The sequence below is a fragment of the Balaenoptera ricei genome, chromosome 21 (assembly GCF_028023285.1).
Source record: "Balaenoptera ricei isolate mBalRic1 chromosome 21, mBalRic1.hap2, whole genome shotgun sequence".
Lineage (NCBI taxonomy): Eukaryota > Metazoa > Chordata > Mammalia > Artiodactyla > Balaenopteridae > Balaenoptera > Balaenoptera ricei.
Window position 1 is genome coordinate 9643819 of NC_082659.1, and position 18052 is coordinate 9661870.

General features: G+C 39.9%; 1 protein-coding gene across 1 annotated transcript in view; it reads left to right on the plus strand.

The window, feature by feature from the left end:
- Window positions 1-18052, plus strand: part of CSMD1 (CUB and Sushi multiple domains 1) — a 1821295-nt gene that overhangs the window by 1542065 nt on the left and 261178 nt on the right. The gene's annotated exons all lie outside the window — the stretch shown is intronic.

Consider the following 18052-nt stretch of genomic DNA (forward strand, 5'->3'; position numbering starts at 1 on the left):
GGAAAACCAGTGCTGTGGTGGAGGTGGATTAATTAGGCTGCCCTCCCTTCAGGTCCACTGGCTTTTTTTAACTAAAATCCCTTGCTCTGATTCTGTGGTTATCAGCCAATATTCTGAGTGTGACTGGGGTGTCAGTGTGGCTCTCCCAGTAGGAAGAGAGTGACTTATTTGTGTTGACATAAGGATTCCAGTACATGGACTGACTCCATTTATTGTTTTCAATTAGGGAATTGGAATTCTGGCGTTGTGCTTAAGTCACTAGAGCCCCCCATGAGATGAATCTCTTTTGGGTACAGAACCAGGTGTCTGATCCTACAGAGTCATCCTTTAAGAGGCAGGCTGCTAGCTTTCCTGGGGCGACTTAACACCGCTGGCTGTTGCAAGCCTCATTTTTCTGTTTCAGACTTGTATAATATAAACTGTAGAGTGGGGAACCCACAGTCAGGGACATCTCTAAAATGCTGAAGAAAAAGAAGCTTGAGGGGATAGATGAGGAAGAACATTTCAAAGAACTACTAAGAGGCTGGAGGTGAGCATGCAGACCTGAAGGACAGAGCCGCCACTGGTCCATATGGCCCCTTTGTGCGTATTATTGTTTACAAAGGAGGGGAAGTGCTTATCCTGGAAAGTCAGGGCCTCAGGGCACGCCCTCCGCAGCTGCACTAGACAGCTCTTCGAACAGCAAAGCACACAGCCTGGAGTCCAGAGACCTGCCCAGCGCCTGGGCTGCATAATTTGCAGATGATGGTGTTCTGTTTGGGGACAGGAAAACCAGGGCTTCGCTTTCCCCACAGCCAAATCTCTCATGGCTGGTTAATTTCCATTCTTCAGTCTCTTGAAATGGTCACCCTGCACCCAACCCTGAATTATCTAAGACAAGCACCTTAGACTAGAGAAACCTCCAAGTCCCCTACAGCTGGAATCTGGGAGAAAAGAATGCGTCCATTTCCCAGACTGGCCCCTCATTTCCAGCCTCAGGGATCCCCGCCCCCCGTTCACACTATTTTCTCCAGCTGATAAGGGGCGGAGGTGGATGATTTGGCACTGACTGATTCGGAACCACCCACAGCATATTCTGGGAAGCGGAAATTGGAGCCCAGAGCCACGGTTATGCAGCTGTCATCTCGATTTTATTAACATGCTGATAGAATTAAAATGACACCAGCATTAAACACGCTATTATAAATGAGTGAACGACTCTGGGTATGAATATATCCTCAAGGCCAATAATGATATACTAAGCACTGTCACCTTCGCGCTTCAAAACAAGTCACAAATATTGCAAGCATGAAGTATACACGGGCAGGGTGAGCCATCAATTACGGGAAACAGAGCTGCTGACGGTAAAGAATGAAGTCAGAAGCTTAAATTTGAAGACCTTGAAATCATGGCTTGATAACAAGAGCTAGTTATCTATGGGATTGGTTGACATCCTAAGTGGGTGGATGTAATTTTGGGGGTGTCCCTCCTCCTGCCCATCCCCACCCAGTTACATCAGCAGTCACCATATTTCTCTGGGGTTTTTTTCCCCAGCTTTACTGAAATATAAATGGCACATAATAAGTGTTAGGTGTGCAGCGTGATGATCTGCTACATGTATAAATTGTGAAATGGTAACCGTAAGGTTTGTTTAATGCCACCATCGCCTCACATAATTACTTTTTTGTGTGTGTGGTGAGATCTGCCTATTTCTGACAGAGATTCTTCTGATACCTTTACCTCCCCGACTACGAAGGAGATTTAAGTGCACAATGATGTGTTCATTTCATAACTGCTTTTTTTTTTTTTTTTGACAACTAGATTTTGGAAATTCTGTACAAGCTAAGTGGCAGTTATAAAAGCAAGTTCTTGAATCCTGGTTTATAAATAGCAAAGACATACACAAATTTCTCAGAAAGTCGTGGTTGTAATATGTGCAAGCATTGCTGTTTATCTAATAAAATCTACCATGTTATTCCAAGAATAGCATTTATCACATTTTCAGTCTTTATGTTCTAGAAAGTCATGTCAAAACAATGTTTGGTTCAGTGAGTAGTTTTAAAACTTATTTACAGTCATGCTGCAAATCAGGAGAAAGTATGGAATAGGGTCCAGAAAATAACCGGCTTGCACGTGAGTCCACACAACAGATTTTTATTTCATTTCAATGAAGATGAAAATTGTGGCAAACATATCTTGCTGCTCTGGTGTCTGCTTGTGTGATACTAGAGTATTAATGTGTAATTTGTAAATAAAGGTTTATGGAGCAAGAAATTGTTCTTAAATTCAGCAGATAAAACTGCTGGGAAAATGTGATTAGTATTTGTTTTTCCACAGTTAACTAGTAGGTAATTTTATAAAGGTGTTATAAAATAATAGGCAGTTATTTTGTGAATAAGTCTATTCCCAGAAAAAAATGAGTTGTGTACTTCTAACTTTATTATACCTAGGTTAGATTTATTTTAGTTTGGGGGTTATCACCAGAACACTTCTCCCATGAATCAAGTACTACATAGCAACTCTCACCTGTGAAGAAAAAAAAGATAATTTTTAATAGGCTTCAAACTGATATTTTTAAAAGGCGTATATATTAAGTGACAATTAAACTGTATACTCAGAATTTATTGCGCTATGAAAAGGATGGTATAATAAAGAGAGAAAACGGTTTAAAGTCAGTGATGTGACTGGCATATGACCATATGCTTATGTGATTGCATTATTGGAAAGCTCCCCTATCAAAATATCAAGCCATCTCCATACATTTTTTTATAAGCTTACACCTTCTTGTAAGAGTTCTGAAAATCGCATTTTTACTCTGCTTTTACAAGAAAAGAAAGCCTATAGAATCATGTTGTATATAATACACTTGTCAAAATAGAATGGCTTTCAGTGGAAATATCACAGTGGAAAAGGCAGTCCAACAGAGAGAGAGGCAGTCTGTTAGTCCCTACAAAGAACTCTGTATTTACTGTAAAACAAGGTGGACATTTTACAAAGAGGAAAGCATCTCAGGGAATGGCGAATAAAAAACCAGTTCCCCAAAAAAAAAAAAAAACCAGTTCCCAGTTCCCAATCCAAGCATACAATTCATGGTTTGCCTTAGAAAGTTTTATTTTTATGGATACATTTTTAGATAAACATCCAAATAAATGTTTAATTCTTGTAAAACATCATTAAGAAAATACTTGAGGCCAAACTTGATAGCATTTTTAAGAAGTGAGGCTTAGGGTTGAGTCATTGCTTTACCTGGAGACTGAAACCCCTCCTACCTGTGGCTACCCCACGGGGAGGCTGCCGTAAACACAGGACATGAATCTGCATCCATTTTTCACAGGGAGGAAAAGGCAAAATATTATGATCATTTTAACAAAGGAAAGTGACACAGGTGATGCTTAATCAACTTACTCGGTGTCAAAAGCAAATTCGAGGTAGAGATGGGCATACAGGCCGGGTTGCTTGCCTTCTAACTGGGTATTTTATCATCTTGCTCCCTTCTTAGCATGTATAACATCACAAAGACTAAAATATAAGTGTTTACGGTGTTTTTAAAAAATTCCAGTGAAACCATGAGATGCTTTGCTTCTGTGTCAATGTGAGAGTTGCCTAATTGGTATCGCAGGTCACCCTGGTGACCCACGTCACGGTCCACCAAGCCCTGTGAAAGCCCCTGCATGCCGGTGGGTCTAGGAACTGCTTCTACATAGCTTTTCATCATTTTCTATGAAGTTTAGTTTTGTGGGCTGTTTTTTTTTTATTTTGTAATTCATAATTCTTTATATTTTGTGACAATTTAACAGTTGATACACACTGCTATCTATTTTCCTCTTTCAGAATTAAATATATTTTTGGTCACCAGTTCTTTGAGAAAGACAAAAGGACTCAGAGAAGAGTGACATAAATGATTTAATTACAAGGATTAAACTAAAAGCATATGACTTGAGTGTGAAATAAAATGAAGGCTGACAGATGATATCACCAAATGCTATAAAACCTTAACATTTTATGGGAAGAGTGATGACAGAATTTTTTCCATTCTTCTTTAGGGGAAATAAAAAGCAATAATTATTGTATTAGTCAAAGTCATAGATACATTGTTTTTGCAAAGAGTCATTCATGAGAAGATAGGAATCTCAGAGAGACTTCGATGTCTTGTCAGAAGGAAAGTGCTGGGTAATGGATCATGGGTCACTTTATGTCTGATTTTGATTTTTCTGGCATGCATTATAGCATTCTTAATGATTCTTTAAAAGGAAACGACGCATGAAATCTATTCAGATTCTAAATTATTATTTTCTCAACTTCATGAATTTTGACATAAGGACATTTGAATGCTATTCAGATTTCTACAGCATCATCAAATAAGAGGTTATTTTGTTGTTGTTTTTGTTTTTTACTAAGTAAACATTCCAGAAAATACTGATATGAAATAATTATGTCTGTCAAATTCCAACACTAGGCAGTTAGCCTGGGGGATATGAAAACATATTAAGGCATCTGGAATATTCAGCTTCACATTTGAGAAGACTTGAGAGTGATACACTTCACACCATTCAGTAACAAACTCCAGGAATGTGCATGCACTGTCAAGTATTTTAACCCGATAGTGAGATGTGAGGTGAAACATACACTTTCCTGAGTCTCTGGAGACGAGGAGCACGAGTCCCGACTCTGTCACCAGCCAGCTGTTAGATTTGTCATACCACAGACCATATTTGTCTTTTGTAAATAAGTAGTTGTTTTTGGACACTCAGTTCTGAAATTCTATGAAAAAAATCAAAGGATATTTTAACTGTTGAAAGGGGTGTGAAAGGTTTCTTGTGGTGATTTTAAGAACATTTACCCTTTAACGCCCTTAACAGTTGGGTAACTGAGGGCTCCGGCATGAAGTGTAAGAAGACCAGAGAGCCACGCCAACATTCCTGGACCCGGTGGCTGTTGTTTAATGAGCCGGGGCAATGGGGAAGGGGGAATTTCATAGTAGGAGAGAGGCAGACTTTATTTATGGATAATGGGACTTTGACATCACTTGATATTTGGTGTTAGGGTTTTAATCTTGCTACAATATATAGCACTGATTGTAGATGCAAATGAAGTTAGAATTTACTTATTGGACGTTGTGTGATCTAATTCTGATGTAATGACTGTAAGAACAAGGTGGTAAAGGTAAAAATATAAATGACAGATGTTTTTTAAAACCCTCAGTTTCCAGGACTCAGTGATGAAGTGGATTGTAAATGAGATGAAGAAAGGCATGGGGATGGCTCTGAGGGTTGAGTTTGAACAGATGAGGGAGGTTTCAGTGCCGCTGCGATCGGTAATAAAAACAGTTTGGGACTTAGCTGGAAATTCTAGCATTTCCTAAGAGAGGCTAATGATGTATAATGAGAACTGATGGGATTCCCTCTTTGGAAAAAATGTTTATGGAGAAATGTGACTGTCTACCCTCCATTCTAAGTTTGTTCAGTAATGCTGAATACATTCTGAAATTTTCCTAACTGCATATTTTTAATTGAAAGCTATTTATAAATCCTCCCAAATTTTGTAAAAATCAGTAAAGTATTAAAATTAGAATGGCATGCATTTATATTCATGATTTTGAAAGCCAGTTCACTGATTTTTTTATATGTGGACAAGCAGTGAATTTTGTATTTTAATAACACTTGGAAATCATTAGAAGCCTAATGGTTTATTTGAATCAAAGGCATTTACTAACAAATTAGAATTAAAATAAGCATCAATGGATCATAGTAAATAAATATATTCACTGTTTCTATTTTAACTTGTGCGCTTACTTAGGTGATGCAGTAAACAGAATTCACTATTCTATCCCTGTCTTCAAGGAGGTGAGCTTTTAGATGGAAAAATAAGCTATATGCACAAGAAAACATCGAAGACTAAAAAACTCACAGCACACCAGTCATCAGAAGTTTTGTGGTAGGATTCATAGCAAATCCAGGGAGGATGAAGAGCACTCAGGAGGAATAGCTAGAAGCCCCAGCAGGAATGCTCTGAACTTGACCCTCGAGGATGAGCATGGTTTGGAGGATGAGCAGTACTTGGGCACAGTTGGGCAGTCAGCCTGCATGCTGAGGCAGCGGTGGGTGACAGGACATGACAAGACCGTAACTAGATGGGTATTTCCTGGGTCTTGTAGGCGATCCCGCCAGGAAGTCTCTTAGAAGGCCAGGCAGACCCTCAGCAGGAGGTGAGGAAGACAGGCACCAGCAGGTGAGGGTCAGGAGGGAGGTTTTTTGCAAGACATGGGCGAGTGGTTTGGGAGCAGTGGAAAGATGGAATCAGAGATTATCTCCAGGAGTGGGGAGCGTGAGCATCTTTGAGAAGAGTGAGGAGGTAAGAAAGTGATGCCGATTGGGAAGATGGTGCATCCATGGACTTTGTGGGGCTCACAGAATCATCTGGCCGCACACTTGGCTTTCTTATGCGTCTGGGCTTTGCTCCTGAACTCTCTGTGATGCTTAGCGCAGGTGAAGCTTCACAGCCCCTGTGGCGAAGTCCCAAGGAGCCCGTCCTGTCTCAGCCGGGCTCCGGTCTGCCCCGGAGCTAAGCTAGGTAGCTCGTGTTACTAGTGTCCCAGGAGAGAGCTGGGTGAGTGCACGGTCTCGCAATGACAAGTCACAGTTAGGCTGATGGACGGCAGCCACTCACACAGACAGTCCTTGAAAGAATGAGCTGTAGAAAACGAGGAACAGCATTCTTACCTCCTTCTGCTGTGATGGGCCAGCAGTTGTCTTGTTGCGGCTGTCACGTATTAGGAATTGATACCCTCACCGCATTGCTTGAGGTGGAACATTCTGGCATGTGGTTTGACAATTACATTGTATTTGTTGTAGAATAATAAAAGTAACAACGTGTGAATAATAACAGCAGCAATAAATCCAAGTATTATTGGTAATCCTTTATGTTTATAGAGTGTACTTACGAAGGGCTCAGAGTGTTTTCATAAATCTTTTACTTTTTCTTATAAAAATCTCCACAATATGGGGGCAGAAAGAAAGAAGCATCACTCTGTATAGTGAGCACTTGGAAACTGAAAAGGACAGGCTAAGGGACGTGAATCTGAGGATGGACTGAGTCTAGGACAGTACTTTGCAAGTATTTCCCCCGATCCTGCATCCTCTCCTACTGGTCCTCACGCCCCGGGCACCTGGCCATCTGATTATGACGTTCTCAGCCTCTCTCCAGTGGGGATCCTTTCATTCATCACTCACTCACCTTCTTCCCCTTGGGGTCTTTAGACATCAGCCAGTAGGGGTGACTTTGCCTTCCTCCCAGACTCTTTTTTTGTGCCATGAGTAGAAACACAAACTAAAGAGAGGAAAGAACAGTCCTTGGGGAATCAGGACTCTTGTCAAGTGCTGCCTCCAGTATAATCTCTTGAGGATTAGCGTGAGGTTCATTTGGTTGTGGGTAAACTTGACATGTTTCTTGATCCAATGTGGAAAATTTTCTGTGGAAAATAAAATGTAACAGTTATTTTATGAGTGAAGAAAAATGAAGCCCCCCATGGGACATTTCAAAATGATTTTCATTCCTTTTTCGGCTAAATCAAGTGACCCTTCCTTAGCGGATGAGAAGAGACTAGGTACCTCGTCTTCTATAGTTTGTCAGGATGTGCCTTAGATCCCCCGTTCCTGTCTCAGTGAGAACAGCTGGAGGACCCCGGGGTGGGCACATCCGGTGCTGGGGGGAGTTCCTCCCGAAACGGAGACCGAGTAGCGGGAGAGGGAGGGACCGCTTCAAAAGCTGCAGAGGGAACACCCTCTGTAGCGGGAATCGTCATCTTGATTCTGTGCTTATTCAACTGCTTGACGTGTGTGCTTGACTTTCTCTGTGCTGCCACCATTTATTTCGGCTGTGACAAACTCTCCAGTCTGTCTTGCTTAGGATCTTGTGATTTTCTAAGATTATTTCCAGGATTAAGAGAGGGAGCGTAGATGAAAGTGCCTGACACACTGAGTGGTGCAGAGCAGGTGTTCTGTACGTGCTGCTTCCCTCCCCTTCAGGTTCATGTCCATCTTCATGTAGACACACATGTGAAGTCAGGGCCCAGTCTGTTCATTTGGTTCCTAAGCAAATAGTAGACGCTGAGATCCACGGGCGAAAGTAGTAAATGAGCATCAGCTTGTATTTCTCTATTAAAGTAAAAAAAAGTATGGTGTCAATCTGGATATTGCTATATAAAAACAAATAAATGCAAACATAGACATCGTAGACTTTGAGACACTGGACATTAAAATTATATGTTATACTACTAGTAAACGACTGTTTTAAAAATAACTTATTGATGTGTTCCTAATTTTCCTCCTCCAATTTTCCCATCGTTTTATTTAATGGATTTAGTTTTTCTTAAGCAATATGGAAAAAAATCTGAAAGTTTTTCTATGGGTAAAATAATAATATAAATCAATTTGACAGGAATGCTCAAGTTTCTTTTAAAAAAATCATCATTGAAAGCATCTTATTGTTAAAAATATGCAAATATATTACAATATATTTCAATTATGGTATTTATGATAGATACACGTAGAAGTTTCTCATTTCCCACCTTGTTCTAGTTATTGGCTCTACTTATATTGATATTTAATTTCATAAGCTATCAAAACCTATATTCAATCTGGTTTTAATTTCTACCCTGTTTTGCTATCAGGTTATATCAAATTATGTAATTATATATTGTAAAGGGTTTCAGTTCTTCTTAACTTTGCATTTGGCCCTGAAGATCCTTCAGGACTATAAACTAAAACTTAAAGAATCAACAATAGTTAATCAAATGCTTAAAATAGTTAAGGTACTTTAAGCAACTTGTGATTTTCAAAGTTTAGAATAAAAACATGTTGAGTTTTATTTTTTAGACATATTATCCCTGGACAAAAACAAAGAACACAGACCTTTAAAAAGAAGTTAACTTTTTAAATTCTGCTGCAAAAAAGAAAAATGAAAAACTACCACTCTGTCTTGCAATATGTTCCGACAATAATTGAATTACATTCTTTGTAATTAAATGTGATGTACAGTTGGCTGAAGTCATTTCATCGTACTTCAGGGTGTCCCTTTATGTAAATGGATGTCTGTATGCATGTCTGTTTGTTTTTGTCAGTAAAACTGAAAGAAGTGTCCACCTTTGAGCGTTAACATGTTATTTGTGGTCACCCGGTGTCCCTTGGAGAGTACAGGTGGCTCATTTAGAAGCAGCCATATGTTATGTGGGTGGCTGCCTGTGAATGGGCTGTCCTGTGCTGGCGTCCTGCTTTCACAGGAACCTCAGGAAGCGCGGCGGACTCCGGCTCCGTGAGCAGTTCCGCACCTGAAGCGTCGACGTTTGTCCATTCCGTTCTCCTTAAGCACTTGTTGGTGTGAGAGTATCGCTGCCGAGGGAGCTCTGAGCCCTGAGGGCCAGGCTCTGCCTGCACATGCAACCACAGTGCAGTGTCATGTGCGACGTACCACATAGTAAGTGCCTAACAAGCGTGTGTTCAATTAATGACTGGGTGTCCCTTTAAGATGTATGATATTAACTGTTGTTTTTCTTCCTGTACAGATTGTGAGCTCCTGGTGGGGCAGGACTGAGGTTAATTAACTTTTTATCTTCAGCACCTAGTAGAATGCATGACACACAGTAGGCACTTTATACATGCATGTCAACTAGGTGATTTAATTAATGAGTTAAGGTTGTAGGTCAGAAGACAAGATGCTCCAGATTTATGTTCCTAACTATATTAGTGAAATTACCTCATTTTTTTCACTTTATGCCTATTAACGTACTGAGTTAAAAATTATATTGAGAAATTATACTCTCCAACACATTTTATCCATAAAAAAAGTAATATTACTAGACTAAGCTACTGTTTATAATTTACTACCTTCATCATCAGGTAGAAATCATGATTAAAAATACATTTTAGGAGAGGAGTATTAATAGCTTACATTTACAATCAGAGTAGTGCTATTTATGTCAACATGAAAACATTTTTGCTTAAAACTAAAATGTGTAAAGGACATGGATCATCTGAACAGATTCAGTAGTTGTGCCAGACAAACATTAGTACTTATCAGATAACTTGAGGCTCATTCTGTTTGGTGAAAGGAGCCATCCTTATAAACCTTTACAGATGTTCCTGTTAAAAAAATATTCTGTGCATGTCCTACTATTATTAACCTCCAATATAAAGAGAAGTGAATACAACAGAACAGAAATAATTAAGAAAAAGTAGAAAAACTAATAAAGAATAGGGGCCCAGAACAACAGAGAACAGAAATATGCATTTGTTATGATTATGTCCATGTCGACTCATATTTTATGTATTTCTGTTGCTTGGATACTCATCACAATCTGTTGTTACTTGTTATTATATCTGATTTCTCTGTTGGACAGTGAGCTCTCTAAGGCCTGGTACCTTCTTGTTCTTGTCCCAAAATTTTGCAAATCTTGTTTGTTTTTAATTATTTCATGGAAGAAGTTGTTGATGAAGGATTTTCTTGTTTTCCTGGATAAATTCACTGGATCTGTAATGAGACGACACCAGTGTTACAAGTTGATGTTGATGCTTCTGGTTTCTGCCTGACATGCAAGCCCTACATCTCTCGTACCAGCTCGTTCCCTCTCTTGTCTTCTCTCTCCACAGACCATCTCTCTGCAGCCTTCAATCACCTCTCAAGCTCCCTCCACCTGACAAAATGTTTGCAAGCTTCATACACACACATCATCTTACCTCATCCACTACCATGTATCCCCTGCTACAACCTACCTTTCAGCACTAAATAAGTATCTTTTTGTTTTCCTGCCTTTTTTTCTCACTCCAATCCATACTCTATAGGACTACTGATTATCTCTCTGAAGTGCAGATATATTTGCGTGACTTCCTGTGCAGCTGCCCTGGCTTCTCCCCGACCCTGTTGCATACTGAGTCGGTCTCAACTCCCTGGGCTCCAATCCAGCCCTTTCCCTTCTTGCCCGTATCCACTCTGTCTTCTCTTAAGTCCTGTTCCCACTCCACCTCCACATGCTTAAAACGAAGCTTCAGCAAATACAGATGCTCCCAGAAATTGTTCTGCACTCCCAAGATACACCACATTCTTCCAAACTCCCATGCATCTGTGAAGACTTTACCTCGAGTTTCTCCCTCTAGTTTTATCACTCCTGACACCGACTAGCCTTCTGGACCAGCTCAGGTCTTATCCCAACACTCCTGCTTCCTTTGGTGCCCCTCTCAACCTTCACAGGAACCTCACTGTAACATCTATTATTTTTAAAATACTTATTTTCCTATCTGTGTAATTAACTAGACTATGGAAGATAAGGGGCAATGTTTCATTCAGTACTTCCCACAGCATCTAATAAAGCCCCAGAAATGATACTAAATGGGTCTGGAAATTTGGACAGTGCACTGATTATATGTTCTTACCATAGTGTGTGTTAGAACAATATTCACCCTTTGGATGTGTTTAAAAACTGATTCAGAGTAAAATGCCTTCATCCATCCATTTTCGTGCAGATGCCTCATCCTGATCTTGCTCCAAGTTCCCTGAACCATCAGTTTTAAATATCCTCTACACGGACAAATAGGTGTACAGTGTTAAAGATCTGTGAGAAGGTGAATACTACGAATTCTTTCAGGAAGGCTTCTCAGAACTGGTGTTAACAATTGGAACCGCTGGTGCCGCAGACCGGCTGCAGAAAGCTAGAAGTTCCTGGCGGTGAGGGGTAAGGAACTGAAAAGCACCAGTATGGGGTCAGAAGGGCCAAGACAACTGATGGTTGCAAGGCAAGTTTATTCAAAGAGCATGAATGTATATATAGGTTTAGTACGGAACGAATATTAGACAATAAATCAGTAAACCTTGTATTTCCACATAATTCTGTCGCCACTATCTATGCGCCACTATCTATGCGTCAGCATGCCTTATGGGCCATTCTTTGGAGATACAGACTTCCCCCTCAGGGCAGCACGTCCTTCTTCTGGGGAACAACCAGGGGCTCTTAGATCCAGAGCAGGCACCTGGAACGAAACTGGCCGCAAGCCATTTTCCTTTTTTATGCTCAATACCGCAGCGTCAGGAGTGCATACCAAGAAAGAGACAAGCAGTTCTCCGGAAAGCAGAAAGCTGAATAAGCTTACAGCTTGGGGGCCACCACACACTGGGTAGCTCTACTCAAACTCAGAGTATAGTCAACATTAAAGATTTGTTTTGGAATTATATAATATATTCAGAATTACACAACATTTCAAGATGGACTCCTGGGATTCCTAGCTGTGATTACCTTGCGTTATGATATCTTAGTGACGTGTGTGATAAAAACCAACAGCGTTCCAGAAAAAATAGGTAATTTCTTTGGTTATGTGATTCTCATTCTGGACTTTTACAGGGTTTTGTTTTGTCTTGTTTTGTTTTTCACTCTGAAGCTCAGAAGTTCTGAGCTCTTTTAAGCTTTTCTGTTTAAAAATTACCACCATCCTTATGATTAATGCTATTTGGGGAAAATTCAGAGTGTCTTTCCACAGGGGCGGCTGACATAATCACAAAATAATAGCAGCAGTAATAAAACTTAGCATGTGGGGAAAAGAAATGGATTAAATGAAAAAAAAAAAGTAGCTGAACGAAAAAAACAATTTGAAATCAATAACAGACATGGCTAAACAAACAGCACAGATATATAATTTAATAGATAATAATTTAAAAATCAAACACACACACACACACACAAATACTTCACCCAGAATTTCATTCTTAAATAATGAGAGTTGTGTTTAAAAACATGAGTTAATCAAATACTTCATGAAATTCCCTGTTAATGAACTTCTCACGTGAACCACAAAAATTAGTTTTAGCAGTGCTCTCCTCCCGAATACAATTTTTTCTAGGTAACTGCAAATAAAGGAAGTTAATAAAAAGGAATTTTTAAGTATTGGGTACAGTTCTCCTTTTACTGAATGAAAACGAGCTGTTGCTGCTGTTTTTGCACATGGCAACCTTTCTTAGATTACTAACTTTCTATTTTTTTACAAAGAAGTACATTATTCAAGTTGAATTAAGTCTTAGGTAAAGTTATGAGATAATGTTTCTATAAGCATGCAAGGCTTTATCAGTGGTTCATAGGAGAAGATATCAGAGATTCTTAAATGATAGGGATTCTTCATCAGTCGTGTCCTCAAAGCTCACCTGAGCATGAAGGTAATTTCTCAAGAGTCCCTCGGATGGAGGATGAAGAATTCACATGACTGCGACCCTCGCGGTTCATCTTGGGTGTATGAAGTGGGTTAAATCTACAGCAGCTTCTAAGTGCTTGATTTTGAAGATAAGAAACGGTCCAAACACTTGAGAGTTAAGTGGAAGTCTCTTATAAAACTAATATTTTGTTAGACTTTAAAGAGATATAGGATTTAATCCTTAAAAACATTAAGACTGGGTAATTACCGCAAAAGAGATGGAGTAATGATTTTCATCTGCCTGATGTTGGGAACTTGTTTTGACTAGAACATTTTGTTCAGAGCATCTTTGCTGCTTATGTGACTACGAAGAAATCAGTGGAAAACAGAAAGAACTAGAATTACTAAATAGTTTGAAGCAACAATTGCAATTCTTAATAGGTAATGTTTTGAAACAAATAACTTGATTTAATCTTTTTAACGTTTCTACGGCTTAAAGAAAATACAGAAAATCGGTATTTGTACACTGATTTATGGCAGGCTACTGGCTTCAAGATAAAAAAGGATAACTTCTCTATATTTTTAAACCATTATTCTATAGCAGCCTTAAGAGTGATCATTTTAAAGTCTTTTAGATTCAGGGACTTCCCTGGTAGCGCAGTGGTTAAGAATCCGCCTGCCAATGCAGGGGACATGGGTTCGAGCCCTGGTCTGGGAAGATCCCACATGCCGCGGAGCAACTAAGCCCATGTGCCACAACTACTGAGCCTGTGCTCTAGAGCCCATGAGCCACAACTACTGAAGCCCACCCACCTAGAGCCGTGCTTCGCAACAAGAGAAGCCACCGCAGTGAGAAGGCTGCACACCACAACGAAGAGTAGCCCCTGCTTGCTGCAACTAGAGTAAAGCCTGCGCTCAACAACAAAGACCCAACGCAGCCAAAAATAAATAAAATAAATAAATTAAAAAAAAATTTTTTTTTAATTTAAAGTCTTTTAGATTCAAGTTAAAATGGAAATATCTCTTCTTTGGAGGACTATCTTTGTAGATTTATATATAAATCTAAGAAAATAATTTTTGAGATTTTTTAATAACCACAGAAAAATATTTTTCCTGAAAGAGACACAAAATCAACAGCACAGAACTTTATGTTGTCATTGAAGAACTCTGCTATTATACATTGATTCAACTTATTTCACCAATGTTTAAAAGCAGCGTTGAAATTTTTAAGAGACAATGATAATATTACACCCTAACCACATAGCAAGCAGAGCTCAATTGAAATGACTGTCATTCATTTCGTGAAGAGAGAGGCTGCAGAGGGGCTGTGTATCTACTGCGTGTGGACGGACTGAGTCCAAGCATCAAACTGGTTCACTGCACAAGCAGCAAGAAACAAATTTGGGGTTTCTAGAGGTCCTTCTCTAGTCCTTTCAAGATGTTGATTGAATGCTTCCTCTAGGAATAAATGTCTATGATTCTGCCTGTAACTGTGCATGAATTATTAAACCCTGTCGGAAGTTTTGAGCAAACAAAGCTCCCTTCGCTGAGTTGGAAAACTAAACTTGGGAATATCAAAATAATAAATAAAAATAATAAACACTTTTCAAGTTTCTGACAAGAAGAGGAATATATTGCATATAATGACTTTAGGTAGGTCTAGACGCTTCAGGCACTTAGGAATCAAGTGTAGGACTTATTACAAAATAACATATTTCACGATATTGTCAAGGACTTAACTGATCTTTTGAAAAAACAATAAATGGAATCATAAGAAAAACAGGACAGCTGGTAGTGGGAAGAGTAACTGCCCTTTCAAAAATAGCTTGGCTCATAGCACAGGGAGATGAGCTCAGTGCTTTGTGACCACCTAGAGGGGTGGGATAGGGAGGGTGGGAGGGAGACTCAAGAGGGAGGGGATATGGGGATACATGTATACGTATAGCTGATTCATTTTACTATAAAGCAGAAACTAACACACCATTGTAAAGCAATTATACTCCAATAAAGATGTTAAAAAAAAAATAGCTTGGCTCGACTCTGCATGATGAGGTGTGGTTTAGAAAAAAACAGAATCTTTCAAGATTGAGTGATAGAAAAAGCAATAAAACAGACATTTTTATAATAATTCAACACAAAGTTTAGCAGTCATTTTTATTGGTACATCTTTGTTTACTTGTTCGTTTTTCAATGTTTCTTCCTTCCTTCCTCCAAAAAGGTTTTAATGCAGGTTTTGGGGCAGAGGAAAACGTTTCTTCAAGCTAATTTTAATATAAGATTTGGGGGTTTTAGAACTTTGATAACTTGTTTGATGGAAAACTTTAAAAGCCATGCTCTCTGAACTTAGAGGGAAAGTCTGGATAACCTTTAAGCATGAGTGTTTATCTGTGGAGTGGATGGCTATAAGCTAATGAGACAGCACGTAAATCACCAGGAAAATCGATTTCATTATCTTTCATAGGCATCAGTCTCCAGGGAGGACAGTCTTTCATAACAAACTCTTCTGTGTAACCAGGAAATAATTCACTGTCAGAATAAAAGGTCTCGGACAAGTCAGCTTGACCATTTCTTTGTCCACCTCTTAATCATCCTCAGAAGTTCTGTGTGTTTCAAAGCTTAGTCTTAAAAAATTAGATGGAATGTTGCCGACTTTTCAGAAGTGAGTCTCAGTCTTCACCAAAAACTGAGAAATTATCAATTTATTTTAAAGTTATTTACATCTAGCTTTCACAATCTAATCCCGGATTTTAAACATCTCCATTTTCAAAATAGGTATTTATTCAACAAGCATTTTATAAACTTAAAAAATCCAGGTTTCAGGTGCTCCTAGAAAAATCAGAAGCTTGGGTCAGAGGGAGTGTGAATTTCAGCAGGACAGCAGGTCGTCACTGTCTCCTGGGCTGCTGTCCTGCACGGCCTCGCTCTGCATTGGTAAGACCTGCATGGCCCCATTAGCACTTGAGGTTGGCACCTCTCATGTCGGTTCTGCTTCACCCAGGTTTCTGTCACAGGGGTACAAACAAAAGGGATAGATGTTTGACTCTTTCTGTTCATAATTTTGAGACATGGGTTTTGTCTCCTGCATATGTCCAATTTTATGCACCACTGACATTTGATACTCAGATACCTAATTTGACTTCCAAATGGTGAAACAGTTTGAAACATTGGTTATTATTACCATTGTTCGTGGAGGCCTACTCCAGCCATCACTCCCAGCTTGTCATTCTGCTCCAGCCAGCGGTGGCTTCCCGTCCTTGTCACCATGGGCAGTGGTGTTTTCAAAAGCACTGCTCTGATGCTGTCTCTTCCAAGCCCCAAACCAAGTAAAGCAGTAACAACAAAGATTTGCTTCCTCTTTCCGTTCTGTACAAAGAGAAGCTAGGGCTAAATGACCTGCAGTCTGCAGCATGTGAGCAAGGGTGGTTGTTTGTCCTAAGTGAGTTCAGAAGCTCAAAGTCTTCCTTTCCCGGTGGTGCTGGGACTATGCGCCAGACTAGCTTTGTCAGATATTTGCATGAGCCCTGAAACCCTATGTGACTGGGACCCTTCCCCTTAATTCTGATCCCCTTCGTGGCAATTTAAAATGTCCTTTTGTTTCGTGCTGAAATTGACATACTGTTACGCACTTTCCTTCTGGGCATCTTTTTTTTTTAAAATATATTTTAAAATTATTTTTAAATTAATTGTTTATTTATTTTTGGCTGCATTGGGTCTTCGTTGCTGTGCGCGGGCTTTCTCTAGTTGCGGCGAGCAGGGCCTGCTCTTCATAGCGGTGCGAGAGCCTCTCATTGCGGTGGCTTCTCGTTGTGGAGCACGTGCTCTAAGCACATGGGCTTCAGTAGTTGTGGCATGTGGGCTCAGTAGTTGTGGCTCACGGGCTTAGTTGCTCCACGGCATGTGGGATCTTCCCAGACCAGGGATTGAACCCGTGTCCCCTGCATTGGCAGGTGGATTATTAACCACTGTGCCACCAGGGAAGTCCCTCCTTCTGGGCATCTTGAATTACAACTATTTGCATTTCTTAAATAGATAAACAGAATTGTTGTAAAGGCACAGTAGGTAAAGACTGACATTTTATAGAAGGAAACTGTAAAGAAGGAAACTTTTCTTGGCAACTGTATGTAGATTACCAAATGTGTACTCATTTCCCTCCCATGAACAAACCTGAAGAACTCAATCTTGATTATGTAGATATTATGAGGGTAAATGATAGTGTGAATTTAAAGGTATATCTTCCTCAATGGAAAGCACTCAGAATGCAAATTTGACAGGCAGACTTAGCAAAAATCACACGTTCATTTTTTAAAATTTTATTTATTTATTTTTGTGAAAAGGACAAAGTCAAAGTTAGGTGGAAATAGATGTGATCCCATGTGGTCCCTCAAGTTTCCAGCTCTACTTTTTTAAATGGTCAAAATTTGCATCATGATATGAGGAGAGAGATTTGTTAGTGTAGAACTGTCTTCACAGATGGCCTTAAATTATTGCCTCATGCAAAAGCAATGTACGGTTCTCAGTAACGCAGAAGCTAAATCTTCATTTATATCATCTATTTCTTTGAGTCTCAGAGCTTAGCTTGATGAAGTCATTACCATGATTCATTCTGGGGTTTCTGCTGTACACGGAGGGACTTAGGAGCCTCTCACCCTGGCCCCTGGGACCACAGCAGGTGGGACAGAGAGCCCGGCTCCCATGAGCAGAAAGGACTTGTTAACTTCCCGAGAAGCTTGAGATCTGGGAGTTTTAGAGGAAGTGGGCCTGGAGGCGGGGGCTTGAGTGAGCACAGGCAGTAAAGACCCTGATAAGCACCGGGTGGCGGCGAGGGGTGGCCCTCCTGGAAGGTCCCAGGTGTGACAAAGAGGGGATGTGGACACAGGAAAGGCATACATGAAGCTCACTGGAGAATC